Source organism: Physeter macrocephalus, chromosome 8, assembly GCF_002837175.3.
Source record: "Physeter macrocephalus isolate SW-GA chromosome 8, ASM283717v5, whole genome shotgun sequence".
Lineage (NCBI taxonomy): Eukaryota > Metazoa > Chordata > Mammalia > Artiodactyla > Physeteridae > Physeter > Physeter macrocephalus.
Genome location: NC_041221.1, coordinates 78,747,006 through 78,771,840, shown reverse-complemented (window position 1 = coordinate 78,771,840; position 24,835 = coordinate 78,747,006). Strand labels below are relative to the sequence as shown.

At 36.6% G+C, this 24,835-nt stretch overlaps 1 protein-coding gene and 1 non-coding gene across 2 annotated transcripts in view; both read left to right on the top strand.

The window, feature by feature from the left end:
• Nucleotides 1–24,835, top strand: part of TBCA (tubulin folding cofactor A) — a 101,396-nt gene that overhangs the window by 26,564 nt on the left and 49,997 nt on the right. The gene's annotated exons all lie outside the window — the stretch shown is intronic.
• LOC112065727 (U6 spliceosomal RNA) lies at nt 3,744–3,850 on the top strand. The gene has a single exon (XR_002892208.1). It is a non-coding gene; the product is annotated as a U6 spliceosomal RNA (small nuclear RNA).

The window sequence follows — 24,835 nt, the reverse complement described above, 5'->3', positions numbered from 1 at the left end:
CACTTTCTTCTCAAGTGCACATGGAACATTCTCCAGGATAGATCACATCTTGGGTCACAAGTCAAGCCTTGATAAATTTAAGAAAATTGAAATCATATCAAGCATCTTTTCTGACCACAACACTATGAGATTAGAATAATTACAGAAAAAAAAACTGTAAAATACACAAACATATGGAGGCTAAACAATATGTTACTAAAGAATCAATGGATCACTGAAGAAATAAAAAAGGAGATCAAAAAATACCTAGAGACAAACGACAATGAAAACATGACAATCCAAAACCTGTGAGACGTAGCAAAAGCAGTTCTAAGAGGGAAGTTTATAGCAATAAAATCTTACCTCAAGACACAAGAAAAATCTCAAACAACCTATCCTTACACCTAAAGCAACTAGAGAAGGAAGAACAAACAAAACCCAAAGTTAGTAGAAGGAAAGAAGTCATAAAGATCAGAGCAGAAATAAATGAAATAGAGACAAAGAAAACAACAGCAAAGATCAACAAAACTAAAAGCTGGTTCTTTGAGAAAATAAATCAATAAACCTTTAGACAGACTTATCAAGGAAAAGAAGGGAGAGGATTCAAATCAACAATTTTAGAAACGAAAAAGGGAAGTTACAACTGACACCACAGAAATATGAAGGATCATAAGAGATTACTACAGGCAACTATATGCCAATAAAATGGACAACCTAGAAGAAATGGACAAATTCTTAGAAAGATACAACCTTCCAAGACTGAACCAGGAAGAAATAGAAAATATGAACACACCAATCACAAGTACTGAAATTGAAACTGTGATTAAAAATATTCCAAGAAACAAAAAGTCCAGGACCAGATGGCTTCACAGACTAATTTTATCAAACATTTAGAGAAGAGCTAACACCTACCCTTCTGAAACTCTTCCAAAAGATTGCTGAGGAACTCCCAAGTTCATTCAGTGAGGCCACCATCACCCTGATACCAAAACCAGACAAAGATGTCACAAAAAGAGAAAACTAGAGGCCAGTATCCCTGATGAACATAGATGCAAAAATCCTCAAAAAAATACTAGCAAACAGAATCCAACAATACATTAAAAGGGTCGTACACCATGATCAAGTGGGATTTATCCCAGGGATGCAAGGATTCTTCAATATACACGAATCAATCAATGTGATACACCGCATTAACAAACTGAAGAATAAAAACCGTATGATCATCGCAATAGATGCAGAAAGAGCTTTTGACAAAGTTCAGCCCCCACTTATGATTAAAAAAAAAAAACCCTCCAGAAAGTGGGCTTAAAGGGAACCTTCCTCAACATAATAAAGACCATATATGACAAACCTATAGCTAACATCATACTTAGTGGTGAAAAGCTGAAAGCATTTCCTCTAAGATCAGGAACAAGACAAGGATGTCCATTCTCGCCACTTTTATTCAAAAGTTTTGGAAGTCCTAGTCACGACTATCAGAGAGAAAAAGAAATAAAAGGAATTCAAATTGGAAAAGAAGTAAAACTGTCACTGTTTGCAGATGAGAGAAAAAGAAATAAAAGGAATTCAAATTGGAAAAGAAGTAAAACTGTCACTGTTTGCAGGTGACATGACACTATACCTAGAAAATCATAAAGATGCTATTGGAAGACTATTAGAGCTCATCAACGAATTTGGTAAAGTTTCAGGATACAAAATTAATACACAGAAATCTCTTGTATTCCTATACACTAACAATGAAAGATCAGAAAGAGAGATTAAGGAAACAATCCCATTCACCATTTCATCAAAAAGAATAAAATACCTAGGAATAAACCTACCTAAGGAGGCAAAAGACCTGTACTCAGAAAACTATAAGATACTGATGAAAGAAATAAAAGATGACACAAACACATGGAGAGATATACCATGTTCTTGGATTGGAAGAATGAATATTGTGAAAATGACTATACTACCCAAAGCAATCTACAGATTCAATGCAATCCCTATCAGACTACCAATGGCAGTTTTCACAGAGTTAGAACAAAAAATTTTCCAATTTGTGTGGAAACACAAAAGACCATAATAGCCAAAGCAATCCTGAAAAAGAAAAATGGAGCTGGAGGAATCAGACTCCCTGACTTCAGACTATACTGCAAAGCTACAGTCATCAAAACAGTATGGTACTGGCACAAAAATAGAAATATAGATCAGTGGAACAGGATAGAAAGTCCAGAGATAAACCCATGCACTTATAGTTACATAATCAATGACAAAGGAAGCAAGAATATACAATGGAGAAAAGACAGTCTCTTCAGTTAGTGCTGGGAAAACTGGACAGCTACATGTAAAAGAATGAAATTGAACACACCCTAACACCATACACAAAAATAAACTCAGAATGGATTAAAGACCTAAATGTAAGGCTGGATACTGTAAAACTTTTAGAGGAAAACATAGGGAGGACACTCTCCGACATAAATCACAGCAAGATTTTTTTCGATCCACCTCTTAGAATAATGAAAATTTAAAAAATAGACACATGGAACCTAATTAAACTTAAAAGCTTTTGCACAGCAAAGGAAACCATAAACAAAACAAAAAGGCAACCCTCAGATGGGAGAAAGTTTTTGCAAACAAAGCAACCAACAAAGGATTATTCTCCAAAATATACAAACAGCTCATGCAGCTCAATATCAAAAAAACAAATAACCCAATCAAAAAATGGGCAGAAGATCTAAATAGACATTTCTCCAGAGAAGACACGCAGATGGCCAAAAAGCACATGAAAGATACTCAACATCACTAATTATTAGAGAAATACAGATCAAAACTACAATGAGGTATCACCTCACACCATTCAGAATGGCCATCATCAAAAAATCTACAAACAATAACTGCTGAAGAGGGTGTGGAGAAAAGGGAACCCTCCTACACCGTTGGTGGGAATGCAAATTGGTACAGCCACTATGGAGAACAGTATGTAGGTTCCTTAAAAAACTGAAAATAGAGCTACCATATGACCCAGCAATCCCACTTCTGGGCATATATCTGGAGAAAACCATAATTTGAAAAGATACATGCACCCATATGTACTCAGCCATAAAAAAGAACAAAATAATGCCATTTGCAGCAACATGGATGGACCTAGACATTATCATATTGAGTGAAATAAGTCAGACACAGAAAGACAAATATCATGATATCACTTATATGTGGAATCTACAAAAAGGCTACAGGTGAACTTATCTACAAAACCAAAATAGAGTTACAATTGTAGAAAATAAACTTATGGTTACTGGAGGCTAATGGGGGGGAGGGATAAATTGGAAGATTGGGATTGAAATATACACACTACTATCTATGAAATAGATAACTAATAAGGAACTACTGTATAGCACAGGGAACTCTACTCAATACTCTGTAATGGTTTATGGGGCAGAGAATCTAAAAGAGTGGATATATGTATATGTATAACAGATTCACTTTTCTGTACACCTGAAACTAGCACAACATTGTAAATCAGTTATACCCCAATTAAAAAAACAAAACAAAACAAAAATAGTATAGAATCTAATATTCACAAAGGTGTATTAATGAAACATAATTTTTTCTCGAAAATTACCTCCATTTTAACTAAAGGTAGCCAAAGTACCTTGTTTGCAAAATAAGTCTAAATTCAATAAACCTGTTCTGGTTATTTACATAAGTGCAGCAATAATAGCAATTGATCATATAGGCTCTTTTAAATCTCCTTTCCTAGAACTTTTTCAAAAGGAGTCTCAGTGCTTGCTTTATCAGCACATATACTAAAATTGGGATGATACAGAGAAGATTAGCATGGCCCCTGTGCAAGGATGACACGCAAATTCATGAAGCGTTCCATATATTTGTATGCATATGGCTGATTCACTTTGTTGTACAACAGAAACTAACATAGCATCGTGAAGCAGTTACACTCCAATAAAGATGTATTAAAAAAAAGGATAGGTTATTACAAGAAAAAAAAAAGGAGTCTCAGATGGAATTTAAAATATTACTTCTCAAGGCCAGGAAGCCAAGCCAAGAGCTTGTCATAAGACTCTCATGTAATACCTGTAGAATTGGGTGAATTCCTCCCTTCTTCAGGTCCCGCAAAATCCCAAGGTACCTGTACCTGCCAGGAAGTGACTTTCCTGACTCATCTGGTAAGGCTGCTGTGAACCCTGTAAGCAAGTTACCAAGCTGTTTTTCCAGGGGGCTTTATTGGCTCCATAAAGTCAGTCTTAGTTCCTTAAAGTTGTTTGGTCATACCTGAGTCTATGGACATTCTCAAACATGACATTCCAGCCAAAGCCTTGGCAATACAACCAATGTTTCCAGTTGTATCCTGTTATAAGTAGAGCAGATTTCTTTTGAATTTATGCAAATAACTATACTGCCATGTAAATAAGAATATTCACTAAGGGTTTCCAAATTCTGGAAGGATCGGATAGGGAGAAAGAAATAAATGATTCAGTTCTGCTTCCAAAGGTATAATTTACCAAATTGCTGAAAGTCATAGTGAGCTTAAGAGGAAAGGTTTCCTTATATCTGGAAAACAAAACATTAGAGAACCAACATGAGAAGTCATAAAAATTATCATCCTTATTAGCTCATTTAGTCTCTTGTAATTAATTGTTGTTGATCTTCATCTTAGGTTAGCAGCTTTATGAATCAATCAGTTTTCTATTAAAGTTTTAGTATTTTTTACTCAGTTCCATGTTATATAGATCCTAAAGTTATCAAAAACCTGCATTCTAGAGTATTTCTCAGGTCTTTTCTGTGAATCTCCTTGAAGATGAAACATTTTTACAGGAACATTTTTGTAAAGCATCAGAGTACAACAGTAACTGTAAATGACAAATGATTTAAATATACGTTATTACAGATTTGATGAGAGTTCATTGTAATGGAATTAACCAGGAAGTTTGGTTATTTCTGTGACATTCAACATTTTAGGATAGTAACTAGAATTATGGCTGATAGCATAATACCAAGACACATCAGATTTGTAAGAATTTCTTATTATTTCACAAGCACTTATGTTAAATAACATAGATCTACACAAATGTAACCTAAGAAGGTTTTAGCATCACTTATTTGACAATGCTAACCACGTAATTTAACATACCAAATAAGCCTAGTTAATGTAGCATCTCTCTTTTTATAAGAAGAGAGAGCAAATCCTTTGAGATGTTTTAGGGGCCCTCTGAAAAATCCCAAATTTAGCGAGAGGTCAGAAGGACTTTAGTATTTGGTTTTGGGAAGTTTGTCAGACATATTAAAAGGTTTGGACACTTGACTAAATAGGATCACAGATCATTATGAAACAATACTTAATTATCTATTTGACCAAAGTGATAATACAGGATTACAAAGGCAAATACAAAAGGTTACACAGTTGAAAGCAAAATTTAGCTCCTTTAATATTGAGGACTCAGTTTTCCTAAAGTGATCAAAGACCTGATCAAGACAAAATTAAAATACACAAAATCTTGGCTTTCTAGGCAGATTACTTAAAAGATAAAAAATCTCTCATAATCTCTTATCAGGAGATGACCAATAGTCCAAAAAACTTTGTCCTTTTAACAGATGAAAAAAATTAAGTTCCAGTTTTAAGTAAGGATACTGTTGATTTTTAAGCTTAATTTCATAATTCTTATAATAAAATTCATTATTTTAGCCTTCTTGACCACACAAGTTAAAACTGCCCCCCCCAAGCAAAAACACATCTCTATATCTCATATTCTCCTTGGCCAAAAACATATCCTAGTTTTCTTGCACATAGAGTTGTTTCTCCTATTATTTCCTATATATTGTATGTATAGGCTTAATTACATAAACTAGAATTCTTAATCCTTAGAAACCTTAATTTCTAGTGAGAAATAAGAATTAAGCAATTATGAACTATTAAACCAGCGTTAGATTGTCAAATTTATGAATACGTATAATAATTTCTAGAAACATGTACCCTTTTAAACATTACAGTCTTTCATTGTGGCAGAAGACATGTTTGCTCTCATACCCATTTTTTTTTTCTTTAGTTTCTCTGTAATAGAAATCCAAAAGTAGATAAACCTATGTTTAGTAATTAATTTTTCTGTGTTTTATCTTATTTAAAAATGATCTAGATATTCAGTGAATTTAACTTAACCATTATTTAACTTAACTTAGCAAAACTCTAAGGGTGTAAGTTGCCAAGGAGATTTGGGAAACTCTTTAATCATAAAAGAAAGTTTTTTATTACTTTTTCATTACTAAAAAGTTCACTTAAATCTCTTACCTCATTTACATTTATCTAATTCATTTGTTCCTAACAGTCATGTTCAGGTTACTTACAAAAACTTCATCAGACCTTAGGCAATGTTAGTCATCATCCTGAGTTATTTTTTTGGCTGACAAATTTTGTAACAGATATCATGAACTTATTTGACTTTAAGCCTAGGAAGAATGAAAGTATTATACTTAATGCTGATAACTCTAAAAGACATGCTTGTATTAATAAACCAACAAACTTAAACTAGCTCTTATTTACCGAAAATTATCATAGATCACAGGAACTTGAAAAAACATTTGAGTTAGTTTCTGAGATTTAAAAATACCTAATTTATAAAAATTTGATTTTATGCCAATTAAATAGTGCTCTTTTACAAGTGACTTTTGGCAATACCATTCGGGGGTTAAAAAAAAAAGTACCTTGTCTATAACATACATAGATAGACATACAATCAACATAAAGATAGAAATGGAGATCTTATGAAAAAATTTTTTGCCATGAGTCAGGTATGACAATACAAAACTCACTAGTCATAAATAACAGTTAGAATAAGTTAAGTTTATCTGCTCAGATGGCTAAAGCTTTTTCTAAAACAAATATCTGTGAGAAGGCACCTAAGATTTGTATTTGTCCTTGAACTAGATTTTGGGCAAGGGTGTTTCTATAGCACTTTGTATTTTTTAAAAGCCTCTGTTTCTGTTCTTTCCCTTCATTCTGAGGTATTGGGGATGGTCTGGATAAGAGTTCTCAGAGAGGTTACAAGCCTTTTTTAGTTAATAGGGGAGGTTTGGCGATGGATGGAACTTGAATGGGCCTCTAGAGCAGCATTTCCAGTTTTGCAATGATTTGTCCTCAGAAGATTTGGGTTGTAACTTAAATGATGTCATAGGTTGATCCTCCTGTCCACCTACATTATTCTCAATTTGCTTATTTCTCTCTGGGTACATAGTTTTATTTTCACGTAGGGAATAAGGCATAAAAAATTTTCTATCAGGCTCTGAATATCAGCTATGGGCACAAGTTCAGTCAGACCAGTTGCCCCCCCGTCTTATTTTCTGCCCGTGTTATTTATCCACTAATCTCAGAAAGTAATCCATTTACAGAAACTTTTGAGGATCCTCTCTGCTTTAAGACATTCTTTTGAACTATGGTCCTTTGTTTGGCCTTTGGCTAAGGAGTGAAAGATACCTAAAGAGGATCACCTGTAGCCTCAAGTGGTCTTACTTTAAAAGGTAACTGTTTAATAGTCTCTGCAGAGTGGAAAGGCAATTCAGATAGAGAATTAGTGAAACATGAGTACTCAGGAAAAGGATAGAGGGGAGCCCTAGGAGTAACGTTAGTCTCAATGTCCTCCTGTTTTAGGTAGCTCCCATGTCTTCATTTTTTTCATAAGCCTTTTATAACAGATCTTTCAGTGAAGCTATTTTGGGATTTTGAAGTCTTTTTGAGGCTCCTGCGTACCAATTATAAATAGGTGTCCCATTCTATTTGATTTGGAAGCCCTTGCTTTTAAGTGCACTTTTTATTTTTCATTGAACTATAGTTGATTTACAATGTTGTATTAGTTTCAGCTGTATAGCAAAGTGTTTCATTTATATATATGTAGGTGTATATATATATATATATATATACACACACATACATACATATATTCTTTTTTAGATTCTTTTCTATTACAGCTTATTACAAGATATTGAATATAGTTCCCTGTGCTATACAGTAAATCACTGTTGTTTATCTATATTATACATAATGGTGTGTTTCTGTTAATCCCATACTCTTAGTTTATCCCCCTCCCCTTTCCCCTTTGGTAACAGTAAGTTTGTTTCTATGTCTGTGAGTCTGTTTCTGTTTTGTAAATAAGTTCATTTGTATTACTTTTTAGATTCCAGATATAAGTGATATCATATAATGTTTGTCTTTCTCTGACTTATTTCACTTAGTATGATAATCTTTAGATCCATCCATGTTGCTGTATGTCAGTTGCATCATTTGCAAATATTTTCTCCTAATCTGTAGGTTAAGTGCATTTTTTGAATTATCCAGTTGGATGATCCAGTTCCTCATAATAGCCATTGTAATTCTAGGTTGTAATTCTCCTGAGTGCTGGCAGCAGTTTGGTAGGACCCTAGCCGCAAATGGAGTTCAACCCACATTTCTGTCCAGCCATATTTCGGAGTCCTCAGCCTGATGGTTAGCAGGCCAAGTTCTCAGAACAGAAAACAAGCTTGGTAAGATGTTGGCCTTTTGAAAAAGATGTCTACACCTTCCAGAACTGCAGTTCTTAGACATGAAATAGCAGGTGTGCCAGAAAGTGGTGCATTTAACTCTTTGGATTCTCAGAAGGGGGAATTTATGTTGGATGTGAAGTTTAATTTCTATTCTTTTGTTAAGGGAGTCCCTAAGGCTAGCTGTTATACTTCTTTGTATCCACTTAACTTTGTCTTTCAGCATGCAGTTGTTTAGAATAAGAGATCTCTCTGAAAGAAAAAAAGTTTTGTTTTCAAATAGTCAATTTAATCTCATTAGTGAGTCAAACCAATAAGCCTTCTTATTATGGCATAACCAGGGACGAAAGAGGTGTCCCATAAGAGAGTGCAAAAAGATGCAGCCCTTATAAGATTCAGAAAGTTCACTTCCAAAGATGGTCTAAAAAGTAAAGTCCTTCATGAACGCCACGAAGGTTGAGATGGCAAAGGCCCCTTATGGACTGGGACAAGCTCCTTTGAGAACTGGCACAGCCAGTACAAAGAGATTTTCCAAACCCTAGTCTATTCAACTGGCCACCAGGTGCACCCTGGTAAGTGTACCTTCTGGATGGCAGAGAGCAGAGAGAATATTTTCACTAGTCACAAAACCCAGCTCTTAAGGCATAGAACAAGAAAACAGTGACTATTTCTGGGAGGAAAAGGATCAACAGTACCCATGAGTACTCATACCAAATAACCAAGAGTTGCTAAACCAAAGGAACTCATTCCATAAGTATTTTTTCCTGCTAATCTAAATTGAGAAAGGGAGAAAACGAGACTTTCACCACCATTCTTCCACCAGGCTCTGCAGGTAGAGATCTGGGTGTCTGATGTGGTAAGAATTCTTACCTTTTGTTGGCTCATGTCAGAGGTCCCAGAATCTTCCTACTTCAGCATCTTGGGAATGAGTAGTGCCCAACCGGGTGAGGTCTCCTGGCTGGCTCGCCAAAAGTGTTGAGAAGGAAAATTTTTCCTCTACTCTTCAAAGGTTTTTTAGACTGGTCCAATAATCAAATTGATGTGACACAGATTAACAGAAGAAAATAAAATAAAATTTTGTACATACAGGAAACTCACATACCTGAGAGGTTCAAAGACAGAAAGGTAAAGTGAGGTACAGTTGTCACTCAGTATCTGCAGGGGATTGGTTCTAGGACTTATTGTAGATACCAAAATTCTTGAATGTTCGTTTCAGTCGGCCCTCCATATCTGCAGATTTCTCATCTGTGGATTCTGCCAACTGAGAATCATAAACATAGTACATAATCCAAAGTTGTTTGAATCTGTGGGTGTGGAACTGGAGGGTACAGGTTTATTTATTGAAGAAAATCCATGTATAGGTGACTCGTGGTTCAAACCCAGGTTGCTCAAGGGTCAACTGTATATATGCTATCCTGAGCTAAGGAGGAGTGGAAAAAGGTCTGTGGCATCAAAGAGGGGAAGGACATTTCATAGGACAATAAGAAGAACAGATGTTAGGTAATTAGATGTTTGCCCTGCCATACACATGGGTCACTCAGTAAAATTTATTTCTGCTAATAATTCTGATTCTGGGAAAGACCCCCCCCATTTAAATTCTTCTTGCTAGTTAAGTGAGGGGCAAAAGTTTCTCTTGAGTCCACAGGGTCTCTATTGCCTTTTAGCTCAAAATAATCCATATGCCAAGGTGACACATTTTGGGGAGGCTTGCTCTGAACCTCTTCAACAGGGTAAGTGAAAATGTCCAAGTATGTTTAGTTTTTATAGGAGAGTACTTTCCACATTGTTGAAAATAACAAGAACAGATGAGGCATACAGGTATGCTAAACAGTTTACATTAATTTCACTTCTGACTATAGTCCTAAAAGGAGAAAATCTTTTCCTTTTGAAACACTAAATTGTAGAGCTGATGAAATACCCCTTAGAGATTCTCTATCTCCCAGTTTCCCAACACTACCCCCCCCAACAAAAACAGTCAAGAGAGGGAGATAATTTGCTTCAGATTATCCAGCTGATTACTGGTAGAGTTAGAACTAGGAAACTTTCTAAAGTTACTACACTACACTTGGTCATTGCACAAATGTGAATTCTTCAAAATCACTTTTCTGTTCTAAACTATTACCAAAAATAATTTGTTAGATTTTATTCAAAGTTTGGTCCTTGAAACTAGGTTTAGTAAACTTTGACAGTAAGTTATTTTTCAGTTCTTTATTTGGATTTTAGTTTTTAAACCATACATTTATGATACCCAAAGAATAACTATTGGTTATGCTAGAACTAAGTTAGTTTAATAAACAGTCCAGTTTTACTTTGTGAACATTGCTTTCTTATTCAGTTCTTCATTAGTGTACTTACTTAGGAGAGCACATGAATTGCTTTGGTTTTTGAGAAGATTCATCTTGATATCTCTCCTTAAGAGAAATTTTGGAGAGTACTTTAATACTGTTGAAAATTATAAGATAATAACAGATTAGGTGTACAGATGTGCTCAACAATTTAAATTACTTTCGAACAGAGTCCTAAAAGGATAAAACATTTTTCAAATACAAATCTTAAATTCAAAAATCTAAAGGAAAATACATATCTAAACTTTATGTTTCAAATACTATTGCCAAAGAATCTATCTGGGCAAAGAGACTAAGAATAAGCAGAATAGACTTTAAAAGACCAATAGCACCTTGCTAGCACATTGCTAATAAGGACTAATAGGTACTTAAACTGATGAAAGTGATTCAGACAACAACGTATTAACCCCCTACTGTGCCCTGTTTTTAGCTGTTAATAGACATTAACCTTTTAAAGAAAGACTAACACTATTATATTCATTTTCTAAGCTTTTGATACATCAGTGAACTGTAATAGCCACTTGCTATATTTGATCTTATAGCTCAGTGCATTTTCCAGAATACTTTTGAGAAATGCTAACTGCTCTGAAAGTTTAGAGTCCATGTACTCTTTAAGAATTCTTGATTGGGATTGACATATATACACTAATATGTGTAAAATGGATAACTAATAAGAACCTGCTGTATAAAAAAATAAAATTTAAAAATTCAAAATGAATTCTTAATGTAATAAGAAATGATTTTACATTACATTTTGATTATTGTTACCAAAAGTTTTTATAGAAGTCATATGGGAGGAATAAATGCTGATATATTTTTTGCTGACAAAGAGAACATTGTATATAGTAAAAATGATCATTTTAAGATAGTTTTTAACATAAGGCCACATTTTTTTCAGAAAATTTCCAGTAGTATTGTATCTGTGAAATTATAAGTATTATAAATAGTTGGTTATTTTCTAGAAATAAATCTTATTCTTAAAGATTTGGCCTATATGTATATGTATTTATGTATAAGGGAAGAATTAAAAAATGTAATTTCCTTTAAAATATAAGTAAACTTTAACGCTGACTTCCTATAAGTTAGAATAATAAAGTTTTGTTTAGGTGCATTGCTTTTAATAGTACTTCTTTAGAGAAGAGATTAGAAAATAGTTCTTGGATGTTTTATGTTTCATGCTTCATAGTAATTGCAGATACAAAGCTAATAGAGATTTGAGTTGGTTTTCAAAACAGTTTTATCTTGAAGAAGCTGATTGCATGATATAAGTAAATGTTGAAGAATGTATTGACTGGGTTAAATAATGTTGCGATGTATGTAATTTGGATAAATTAAGATTTCACCAAAAATTGGGGCCTTTCATAATTCTTTAAAGTGAAAACAAAAGCATAGTACCTAATTTGTGGTTTAGATGGTACATTTTTTTGTGACCACAGGAATGAATGATATATACGCACAGTGAATTTCTATTATTTCTCATGCCAGTTCAAAACCAAGAAAAAAATGAAACATATTTATGAGAGTTTGCTTTTTACAGTTTGTGGATTTATTATTATGACTACCAAGTTAATATCTGAAAGTAGGTTTAGGCATAGGAGTTAAGTTTATTACTGAAGGTTGTATTGGGGCATAGCTTTTTTGCTAGGAATAGTTTTTTTTTGGTAAAGGTCAAGTGCATATTATTATACCAATCAATCTTCTCTTCTCCTGGAATAGATGTTTTCTGTAAAAGTAAAATAAGGTAAATCCTTTTTTTCCATCTTATTTTTGAAATGTATTCTCCAATTTAATGTCCCACTTGGCTGAAATTTTGTTTTCATAAGTTAGAAATATTGAAATAGGTCTTGAGTGGCAAGTTTGAGATGCTTCTAAAGGCTGAAATTCTCTGTTGGGAACAAGGTTGTGAGGTTATGACAAACTGCCTCTAGGACAGAGTTTTTCAACCTTTACACTTTTGACATTTTGCCCTGGGTAATTCTTTGTTGGGGACTGGGCGAAGGCTGTCCTTTATATTGTAGGGTGTTTAGCAGTAAGCCTGGCCTCTACCCACTAGATGTCAGTAGCTCACCTTCCCTTTCCACCCCTCCTCCCAACACACACATGCACACACACTTGTGGCAACCCAAATCGTCTCCAGACATTGTCAAATGCTCCACTGGTAGGTAGGGAACAAAATTGTCCTTGTTGAGAACCACTGCTCTAGGGTTAGAGGAGGCTTATCACAACTGACATTTGAGTGGGATCTTGTAGAAGTGACATTCTAGATAGAACTATATGTATAAAAGCATGGAGGTGTGAATCAGTATATTATATTCAGGAGTGAGTAAAAACGTTTGTGATGGTTGGAGCATCTAGGGTATGTGGGTACTGAGGAGATAGTAAGAGAATGGTTGATAAAATAATTTAGGATACAGTTGTGTATGTCATACTAAGAAGTCTAGATTTGTAGGTGAGTGACAGTCTGACTAATCCACACAGTATTTAATTGCCTCTTTGCTTCTCTGGATCTTTCCACTAGAGTGTATGTTCTCTGAGGGCAGAGACCGTGTCACTCTTTTTTCACCATTATATCCCTAGTGCCTATCACGATATTTGGGACAACTTGTAAAGTAGGAAGGACAAAAATAGAGAATTTATAGATGTGAAAATCAGAAGAGGTTGTGGTGGCCGTGAGAATGGAACTTGAAGACTTGCAAATGCAGGGAGTATAATTAACCAAGGGCCCCTGCTACTGGACTGTGAAATATGTTACTACATTTTCCCAAAGCCTTGCTTCCTATGAGCTGCTGACAGCTAGTGGCAGACAGACCTTTTCCTGGGGAAATGGGATTCCTGTAACAGCCACCTTTGGCCTGAGGACTCCCCAGTGGCCTTGCCAAACCTTCCTAAAACTGTATGGCAGTCTAGGATGCTTCCTCCTAACCTTTCCTCACTCTTTCATTCAGGCTCAGACTTGCATCATGGTCTGATGACCCTCCCAGCCTTCTCCAGCTCCCTTCCCATTTTCTCTCTCATAGATATTTGCACTGACAGAATCCTCGCAAGTTTAATCCCATCTTAGTGTCTGCCTCTCCAAAGACCTGGCTAACAGAAATTAAGTGACTTTCAAAAGGGTACACAGATATCAAGTGGCAAAGTAGAGGCTCTCCAATCTAGGGTTTAGGTTTCTTAGTCCATCCCTCTAACCGTTAACATGCTATCCTTTAGTAAGGCAATAACTTTTGACTCTGGCATTTATTTTTCCTAGCTAGTCTTTTGAGTCTAATGTTGTGATTAAATACCTTAATTCTGTAGTTGATTATCAAATCTTTAAGAACTCTGATAGTTATTCCAGGTCTCAGACCAATTAATTTTCCGGCTGTTATTTGTCATGTTGCTAGAAAATGGCATGGAAGTGGAGGAAAATACAATAGACAGTTTATGTTTTGTTAAGGAATGTGTTCCAAGATCTTTTCAAATCCCTCACGTTTGCAAACGCAGTAATTTTCTTAGATTCCTTTACTTACTATTATCACTGCCAGTAGCAATTGACTTTCTTTTCTGGCTCTTTTTCCTCAAAGAAACAAAATGGGTTTTTGTTGGTTTGTGGTTAGTTCATTTACTAGAGTTATATCACACACACAGACAAAAGAAAGAACAGAACAGCTACGTTGAGATTGGATTCTGGACAGTTGTCAGACTCATTCACCATATTGGTGACTTGTTCCTGAATACCACACAGCTCATAACCATAACTGTATTTCAGCAAAATTAAAATTATATTACATGAACATTTTGGGGTATTTACTGAGAGTTAAGTCCTCAAATGTTAAGTCCCCAAATGTCTTCTGTATTTTCTTGGAGACCAATGACATATAGGGAAAAAAATCATTGAGGACCTTTTACAGAAATAACTTAGTTTATTTTCTTTTCTTTAGAATATAAAATGTTGACATTACCTGATTTTTGTTTAAAGATCTTAGAAATATGAAATAGCGTTTACTAAGTAGAATAAATATTAAAATTTTTCTATGCTTTAATTTTATGACCAGCAAGGTTGGGAGAAGAAGGGGAGGGATCAGTGAGAGATACGTAGATGGAAGAGACATAAGACAACAGAAAGAAGAGGAATAAGGGGTAGAAGGAAGGAGTAAATATTTGCTTTGGGCTCTGGGCCTCAGATAACATTTCACTTATTCTACCCATGAAGGGACTTAAGCTCCTTGAGAGTGACACAACATGCTTTATTCTCTTTGCAGTCTTCAGAATCCAGGATGGTGCCTTGAACTTAATAGTTATTCAAAAAGTGTTTGATTCATAGCTGAATGACAGGCTGTTGAATCAGTGCTCAGTTCTTCAAATATTTCTGACCCATAATTGTTAGAGTCCTGATTGGGATAACTAGAGTGGCCTCTCAGGCTAGAAAGTATTCCCTGAACTTTATCAGCAGCAGCCTGAGGTGTAAAGGAAGTTTAGCCAAGGGTTAAATCCAGGCTCAAGCTAATTTCCGTAGTCTATGTTTTCAGGATTGGTAAATATATCAGTTATTTAATATAAAATCTCCCTTCAGCCCTTTTCTAAATATGCAGTTTCCTCTGACTAGAACATTCCCCAGCATACTGCTTTGAATAATACTTAGTCCTCAATTTTTAGGTCTCTTCTTAATCATTACTTCTTTCCTGAAGTCTTCCCTGGCTAATGACAGAATCACACGCTCTTTGTGTCCCAAGCGCCATCAAACCTAGAGATTTACATGCATCTTTATTCTTACTGTACTCATTACTTCTTCTTAGAATCAAATATCTTAACCTTTTATTAAAAGGCATCATTCTATCTGTGTACCAAATCCCATCCCTTTGTTAAGTGTTGTCTTTTCTCTTTAATCTCTTTACAAGTTTATTCCCAAAAGTATTCAAACATGCTGAAGTCACTAATATCTTAAAGAATCAACAGCAAAAAAACCTTTATCTCATTTCCCTCCCTAGGAGCCAGACTTGTGGAAAGAGTTCATCAGCACTGAAACAAAGGTCACTCATAATATCTAACAGTCTTTATCTTGACTTACTAGTGGCCGTTGACAGAATTACTTTCCCCTCCTTGAAAAGCTTTCTATCCTATTTTCTTTCCTTGGCTAGTGATACTGCAGTACTCTGGTTTCACTTCTACCTCTTTGCTCCTCCTCAGTCTTATTTTTGTTCTTTTCTTCCTTTGTTATTTATGCAACAGAAATTTATTGAGCCACTGATATATGACATATACTGTCTGCATGACAGGGATATAGTGGTAAATAAGACAGATGTAAAATTTCTCATCACAAGAAAAAAATTTTTGTAAGTCTGTATGGTGGTGGGCATTGTGGGGATCATTTTGCAATACATATAAATGTTGAATCGTTATGTTGTACACCCGAACTAATACAATGATGATATATGTCAATTATACACCAATTTTAACAAAAGACAGTTGTGTCAATACTTCTTGCATTAGTGTAGCTTACCGTCTCTCAAATGTTCTCTGGGGCTCTACCTGGGGCTTTTTTCCCTTTTCACTTTGTAAATACTCCAATGAGCAGCCTCCTTCACTCCTATGACCCCAGTTACATCAGTATGTTCCTGATTCCCTCATATATATCTTCCTTTTGAACTCCGGGTCTGGGTACCTCTGGACATTTCCACTTTAATGTCACACAGGCACCTCCAGTATAACAAGGCCCTAATTTTATATTTTCTCTCTCCCACACTCTTCCTGGTCTCCTTATCTCAGGCACTGGCACTACCACACCACCATCTGCCCAGTTACCTTTGGATTCTCCTGCTCCCTTATCTTCCCACATACATTATTCACCCTGGTTAAAATAATCATTAATTTTATCTATATCTCTTCATTCCCCCAGCTACCACTCTTGACTAGACCACAACCATTTTTCTCCTGTATTACAATCACACTCCCCTTATCTGCCTTGCCCTAGCCCTGCCCGTCTCTATTACATTTTCCATATTGCAATCATAATGGTTTTTTTAAATAATCTTTTTAAAAGGTAAATATGATTGAGTAGGTCATTCACCTGATACATCTGTTAAATACATTTAGGAAAAATCCAAATTCTTTAGTATGACCTTATAAGGTTATGTTCTGGGCCCTTACTCTCTTGTTTATCTTTTGCTACTCTTCTCCTCCACACCGAATGAATCAGCTTTTCTTAATTTTCAAGCCAACTTTCCATATTCTCTCTCACTTTAGAATCTTTTGTGCTCTTCTTGGTACCTAAAATGCTGCCACCATGCTTGCTACTCCTGTCATATACCCTTTCCCTCTTCTTTGCTCTGCTAATTCTTACTCATTCATCAAATCCTAACTTTGACATCATCTTCTTGAAAAAGGCTTCCCTAACAGCCCTCCCCCAACTTCCCTTTAACTTAGATCTGCTTTAACTGTACTACAAAACTGCAGTAATCAAAACAGTATGGTACTGGTGCAAAAACGGAAATATACATCAATGGAACAGGATAGAAAGCCCAGAGATAAACTCATGCACCTATGGCCACCTAATCTATGACAAAGGCAAGAATATACAATGGAGAAAAGACAGTCTCTTCAGTAAGTAGTGCTGGGAAAACTGGACAGCTACATGTAATAGAATGAAATTAGAACACTCCCTAACACCATACACAAGAATAAACTCAAAATGGATTAAAGACCTAAAATGTAAGGTCAGACCCTATAAAGCTCTCAGAGGAAAACATAAGCAGAACACTCTTTGACATAAATCACAGCAAGATCTTTTATTTTTATTTTTATTTTTTTATTTAAGACCCATTTATTTTCTAGTTCTGCCCACATGGAGATACACACCTTGAAAAGGCGTTAAGTTCTTCCATTCACTTTAACACCTTGTTCTGAAAACACGTGTTCCAAGATTTCAACTATGAGATCCACATTCTTAAAGCACTAATTCTTAAACCTCATCTAGATTTCTCCCCTTGGATGGGGGGAGATGACCAAACACAGCGAAGAACAGCTCAGGACTGTGGGGTCTGCTCAACCAGAAGACCTTGAAGCTCCCCTGATCACCCAGCTGGAGCCAAGATTAGGTCCCTGCGACAAGGGGCACCTGCTGGGCTGCCACCACCACAGATGGGACACCGCTGCCTTTGGACACCTTCCTGCCCCACCACCACCGGCCCCCAACTCCTGTGCTCTTCACTAGGCTGGCTGTCACCTTTAGTTTCCCTGGAGTTTGGGGATTCCAGACCATCTCTGCTCACACTTCTGTGTCACGCCTGCTGCCTCAGCACTGCTGATCCACACCAAGGGGAAAAGCACACAGAACTGCTTTTCAACACACAAATGTTCCACACAAAAGTTATTTTATAAGCCTGCAGGTTCTTTTTCATCAGAGGACATTCCCAAGGCCATGACTTCCCCCGGCTCTCCACTGCCCTTGCAAGCAGACTGGACGTGCGTGGCCGCTGTGCTGTGAGTTGGGCACACGCCCCTGGCTCCACTCCAGCGCACTCCTGGAGAACTAAGGGTGGTGCCCTGGGCTCATTGGCAGGATCTGTCCTGAAGCCAGTCTTAGAGTGACAAGAGCCACACTTGCAGGTCTATTCTACTGACCAGCCACACAGGACCGAGCTGGGCCCACGGACCTTGGTCTGGATTGTGTTGGCTGGTCATTCTTGCCTAGGTTCACAGGCCAACAGCCATTGTCCTTCCTTTCCTGCTCATCACTGCACCAGCAGCTCACTTCTACCTGCTGCCATCACATGCCTGGCAACCTCATGTTCCAGGACCAGTCAAGAACTGAGACCCCAGCAGGCCTCTAGTTCCCAGCAAACTCTGCATTAAACTACTGCTGCCTAGCTGTGTTCTCGAGGCTTCAGAGCCAGGAAAGTACAGAGAGCATAGCAGGCTGCGGTGCCTCCAGGCCTGGACCCGTGATGCTCTGCGGAGGTGCCGGAACCTCGCCACACCCCCCACCCCAACACAAGTGACCTCTGTGCCCGCCTGTCCTGTGGACCTGGGTGCACCTCCGGCCACCGTGACCCAGGACAGAGGCGCAGGGCTTGGCTGGAGGCCGGCGCTGGGGCGGGCGGGGACCTGGGCTCCGGCCCCAAGGCCGTGCGGACCCGCCAGGCCCACCTCCGTCCCCGCTGTTGGAAAAAAGCAGCAAGATATTTTTTGATCCACCTCCCAGAGTAATGAAAATAATAACAAAAATAAACACATGGGATCTAATTTAACTTAAAAGCTTTTGCACAGCAAAGGAAACTGTAAACAAAACAAAAAGACAACCCTTAGAATGGGAGAAAATATTTGCAAATGAAGCAACCAACAAGGGATTAATCTCCAAAATATACAAACAGCTCATGAGCTCGATATCAAAAAAACAGATAACCCAATCAAAAAATGGGCAGAAGATCTAAATAGACATTTCTCCAGAGAAGACACACAGATGGCCAAAAAGCATGTGAAAAGATGCTCAACATCACTAATTATTTGAGAAATGCAGATCAAAACTACAATGAGGTATCACCTCACACCAGTCAGAATGGCCATTATCAAAAAATATACAAACAATGCTGGAGAGGGTGTGGAGAAAAGGGAACCCTCCTACACTGTTGGTAAGAATGTAAATTGTACTGCCACTATGGAGAACAGTATGTAGGTTCCTTAAAAAACTGAAAATAGAGCTACCATATGACCCAGCAATCCCACTTCTGGGCATATACCTAGAGAAAACCATAATTCAAAAAGATACATGCACCCAAATGTTCATTGCAGCACTATTTACAATAGCCAGGACATGGAAGCAACCTAAATGTCCATCACCAGAGGAATGGGTAAAGAAGATGTGGTACATATATACAATGGAATATTACTCGGCCATAAAAAAGAACAAAATAATGCCATTTGCAGCAACATGGATGGACCTAGAGATTATCATACTGAGTGAAGTAGGTCAGACAGAGAAAGGCAAATATCATATGATATCACTTATATGTGGAATCTTAAAAAAATGGATACAAATGAACTTATGGACAAAACAGAAGTATAGTCATGGATGTTGAAAACAAACTTATGGTTACCAGGGGATAAGGGAAAGGAGGGATAAATTGGGAGGTTGGGATTGACATATACACATGACTATGTATAAAATAGATAACTAGTAAGAACGTGCTGTATAGCACAGGGAACTCTAGTCACTACTCTGTAATGGCCTATATGGGAAAAGAATCTTAGAAAAAAAAAAGTGGATATATGTATATGTATAACAGATTCACTTTGCTGTACACCTGAAACTAACACAACATTGTAAATCAACTATACTCCAATAAATATTAAAAAAAAATTAACGATGAAAGAAAAAAATTGTATCTGCTTTGAAAGATAAAATATTCTCCCCCAAAGATTAATGTATTTTACTGAAGGGGTTGTGGTTATGGAATACATTTTAGATTTTAATGTTGAATTCTTATTTGAATAACTGGGTTTCTGGTTGTAACTTTCTTTAGTATCTTTTTTTATTTTTATTTCTTTAAGGCCCCCAAGGAGCCTTTTACTTGCTACTGTGTTTCAAAAGAAGTAAAATATGAAAGGAAGATTTGATGAGTAGTTAAGAAAAGTATTTCAAAGGGTATCATTTTTGCCTCTTGGTCTTATTAACAATGTAGGTAACCTCAGGAATATATATATAACTTTTCTGTAGGGGAATAGTGCTGGTGGGCTTCTTGACTTTGAGATATTGAAATGCTGGTCTTAGTAGGACATTCCCTGGAAAAGATGGGCAGCGAAGGGAAGTGATCCAACTAAAGATAACTGACCTTCTCTATAGAGCAGTGTATTTTAAACTTTTTTGATGCAACCCAGAGTAAGAAATAGACGTGTTTTTTTTGTTTGTTTTTGTTTTTTGTTTTTTTTTGCATCATGGCACAGTACACACACACACACACACACATTTATAAAACTGGAACAAAAGTTTAATAAAATATTCCTATTTTTAGCACTTATAATGTACTCTGATATTTCCAGTTCCATTCTGTTCTCTTCCATTAAAACAGTGCTGACCAAAACCTGCTGAATTGATTTCAGGAGTCATGGATTAGAACCCTGACTAATGGGTTACAACCAGCCATTTGGAAACACTCCTATAGAGGTCGCTAGTGACTAAAATCTATTTTCAAACTGGCCAGCTCAACAAACAGAATCACAGCCAAGTGGGAGTACTTGGTATGGGAAGGACATGAGTAACAGTTACTGAATACTTGTTATGTGTGCAGCATCAGATCAGGAACTGTACTTACTTTATATTCACTACAGTGTTGTAGAGTAGTTAGTCTTCCTATTTTACTTGGGGAAACAGCCTCAAAGAGACAAGTAACTTGCTTAAGGTCATATAAATATCAAAGGTCAGAACTAAGATTTGGAGTTAGTCTGCCTAACTCCATAGCCCATTCATTTGTACCATGTTACTGTGTCTCCCAGGTAAGTAACATTGCAATAGACATGCTAAACTTAGAAGGGAATTAGTGACATTTAGGTATCTTCAAAATTTTATAGTGGAAAATAACAATAAAAAGCCCCATTAAATGTGAGTTGAGACAGGCATAAACATTGACAAACAGTTAAATAGTGATAGATTATATTGGCTTTCCAGAGAGCTTAAGTTCTTCATGCCTCTGCTCATCCAAGAGGTAGAGGTAATATCCTTAAGGCTGAGATATATGGGATTTCTTGTTGGTAAGGTAAATGAAATGTTCAGAGGCTTTACTACTGCACCAGAGCAGATAATAAGGCAATTAGAACCGTTAAATTGATGAAACACCAGAGTGGGATGAATTATATCATGAATTGCAAAGAAACAAGAAATTTTATGGCAACTTTTGAGACCTAAGGATGAAAGATATATCAGTAAAGAGACAAGAAATTGATAGTTAAACTTTAAGTGCTAGATTTATTGACTGAAAACCCAACTAAGCATTTTAGGGTCAGTTTCAGAATATTATTTATCAGCTTTGTAAATAAATAGAGAAAATGATCAGTCTCTGTTGATGGTTTGATTTCCACTATTAATAAAATGAATTTAAGATGTGTTTCTTCCTTTCCATTTCTGAGCTGCAACATACCCTAGGGATCATCTAGTCCAGCCCCCTCATTTTACAGATGTTGAACCTGAGACCCAGAGAAATTAAGCAGCTTACCCAAGATCACATTACAAAGTAGTCAAGAATTAGAACTAAAAACCAGATCTCCTGACATTCCATTGACTTAAGTTTTATTTGACCTGAGTAGGAGAATTGGTAAGTTACTTCTTATATAAGCTGATTTATGGAATACTCTACTTTCTTTAAAATTCACATCACATAAATAATCCCACTGCTAACACTTAAATAATGCACTATTTGCCAAAGAAAGCTGGAAAACAGTCACTGGAGATGGCTAGCCTTTCATGTTTTAATAAGGAAAGGACTGCCTGCTTTTTGTTTTTATTGTCGTTGTTGTTAACAAAGGCTTTTGGTCATACTTTCAGTCTAAGAATCAGATCTGCAAATGTGAGTGTGCACACCTAGCAGATAGACTTCTGATAGTTTCCTTAGCAACATGAGCTTTTTCATATTTATGTCAAAAACTTCAGGAGTGGCTGTGGCTATTGGTTTAAACAAACAGGAAAAAGGTTCAGTTATAAGCTCTATCTTTAGAAAACTTTTGGGGATGTTATTCTCATATATTTCCAAAAGTCCTTTCTAGGTTTCAGAAACCATATATACATATGCCTTTAATTTAAGTGGGCACAACTAATTTCGACTGTTTCTGTTGCAGAATGTTGGATAGATCTCTAATATTCATCATCTATATGATTTTTAATGCGCTGACACAGGATGACTATTAATTGAGATACTATTGTGCAAGCAGCTCAACTGTAAAGCATTACGTAGATGTATATTGTCATCAAGATACAACTATTTCGGTTATAGTTGTTTGGATAAGAAATCAGTTTAAAATTCTGAGTGAGTTGAGGAAGGCTTCCTGGAAGAAATGACATTTGAAGTAGATCTTGAGTGAGCGGTCCAGATGAGTTGAGGATTGGGAAGGATTTTGTTCTCTTAGCAAAAGAAATAAGATAAAGATATCCATTTAGGAAATGAGTTGGATATACTTGGGACATTTTATGGACATTATGATAGTTGTGTAAAAAGCATGGAGTGTTGGGGCTTCCCTGGTGGCACAGTGGTTAAGAATCCGCCTGCCAATGCAAGGCATACGGGTTCCAGCCCTGGTCCAGGAAGATCCCACATGCCGCAGAGCAACTAAGCCCATGTGCCACAACTACTGAGCCCACGAGCCACAACTACTGAAGCCCACACGCCTAGAGCCCGTGCTCCACAAGAAAAACCACCACAATAAGAAGCCTGCACACCGCAACGAAGAGTAGCCCCCGCTTGCCCTAACTAGAGAAAGCCTGTGAGCAGCAACGAAGAGCCAACGCAGCCAAAACAAAAACAAAAACAAACAAAAAAGCATGGAGTGTATAATGAGAAATACAGCTACGGGGTCTTTAATGTCCTTTTGAGAAATTTGGAATTCTATAGACATTGTGTCTGTTTATTGAATTATCTAAGTAAAGCAAAGGAATTCTAGTGACAGTTTGAAGGCTGCATTGTCGAGGTGAAGGAAACAGTTGTTTCCTTGTGTTTAAATTTTTTCTTTTCCAGCTAGATTTTTTAACTTAGAACCAACTTGACCTCTGTTGGACTATGTCTAGTTAAGTGCTACATAGTAGTGGTTGCACAATCAGAGTTTATTTTAAATGGATGAATCTCTGCTTTGGGAATTTCTTTTAAGTGGAGATAATCCTGTTTTATGTTGTTTTTTGTTGTTTTTTTAAAAATTTTATTTATTTTTTTTATACAGCAGGTTTTTTATTAGTCATCCATTTTATACACATCAGTGTATACGTGTCAATCCCAGTCCTCCAATTCATCACACCACCACCACCCACCACTGCTTTCCCCCCTTGGTGTCCATACGTTTGTTCTCTACATCTGTGTCTCAATCTCTGCCCTGCAAACCGGTTCATCTGTGCCATTTTTCTAGGTTCCACATATATGCATTAATATGCGATATTTGTTTTTCTCTTTCTCACTTACTTCACTCTGTATGACACTCCCTAGATTCATCCACGACCCAATTTCATTCCTTTTATGGCTGAGTAATATTCCATTGTATATATGTACCACATCTTCTTTATCCATTCGTCTGTGGATGGGCATTTAGGTTGCTTCCATGACCTGGCTATTGTAAATAATGCTGCAATGAACATTGGGGTATATGTGTCTTTTTGAATTATGGTTTTCTCTGGGTATATGCCCAGTAGTGGGATTGCTGGGTCATATGGTAATTCTATTTTTAGCTTTTTAATGAGCCTCCATACTATTCTCCATAGTGGTTTTATCAATTTACATTCCCACCAACAGTGCAAGAGGGTTTTTGTCCGTTGATTCGTTTGCAAATATTTTTTCCCATTCATTAGGTCCCATTTGTGTATTTTTGTTTTTATTTCCATAACTGTAGGAGGTGGATCAAAAAAGATCTTGCTGTGATTTATGTCAGAGTGTTCTTCCTGTGTTTTCCTCTAAGGGTTTTATGGTGTCCTGTCTTACATTTAGGTCTCGAATCCATTTTGAGTTTATTTTTGTGTATGGTGTTAGGGAGTGTTCTACTTTCATTCTTTTACACGTAGCTGTCCAGTTTACCCAGCACCACTTATTGAAGAGACTGTCTTTTCTCCATTGTATATCCTTGCCTCCTTTGCAATAGATTAGTTGACCATAGGTGCGTGGGTTTATGTCTGGGCTTTATGTCCTGTTCCATTGATCTATATTTCTGTTTTTATGCGCCAGTACCATATTGTCTTGATTACTGAAGCTTTGTAGTATAGTCTGAAGTAAGGGAGTCTGATTCCTCCAGCTCAGTTTTTTTCCCTCAAGACTGCTTTGGCTATTTGGGGTCTTTTGTGTTTCCATACA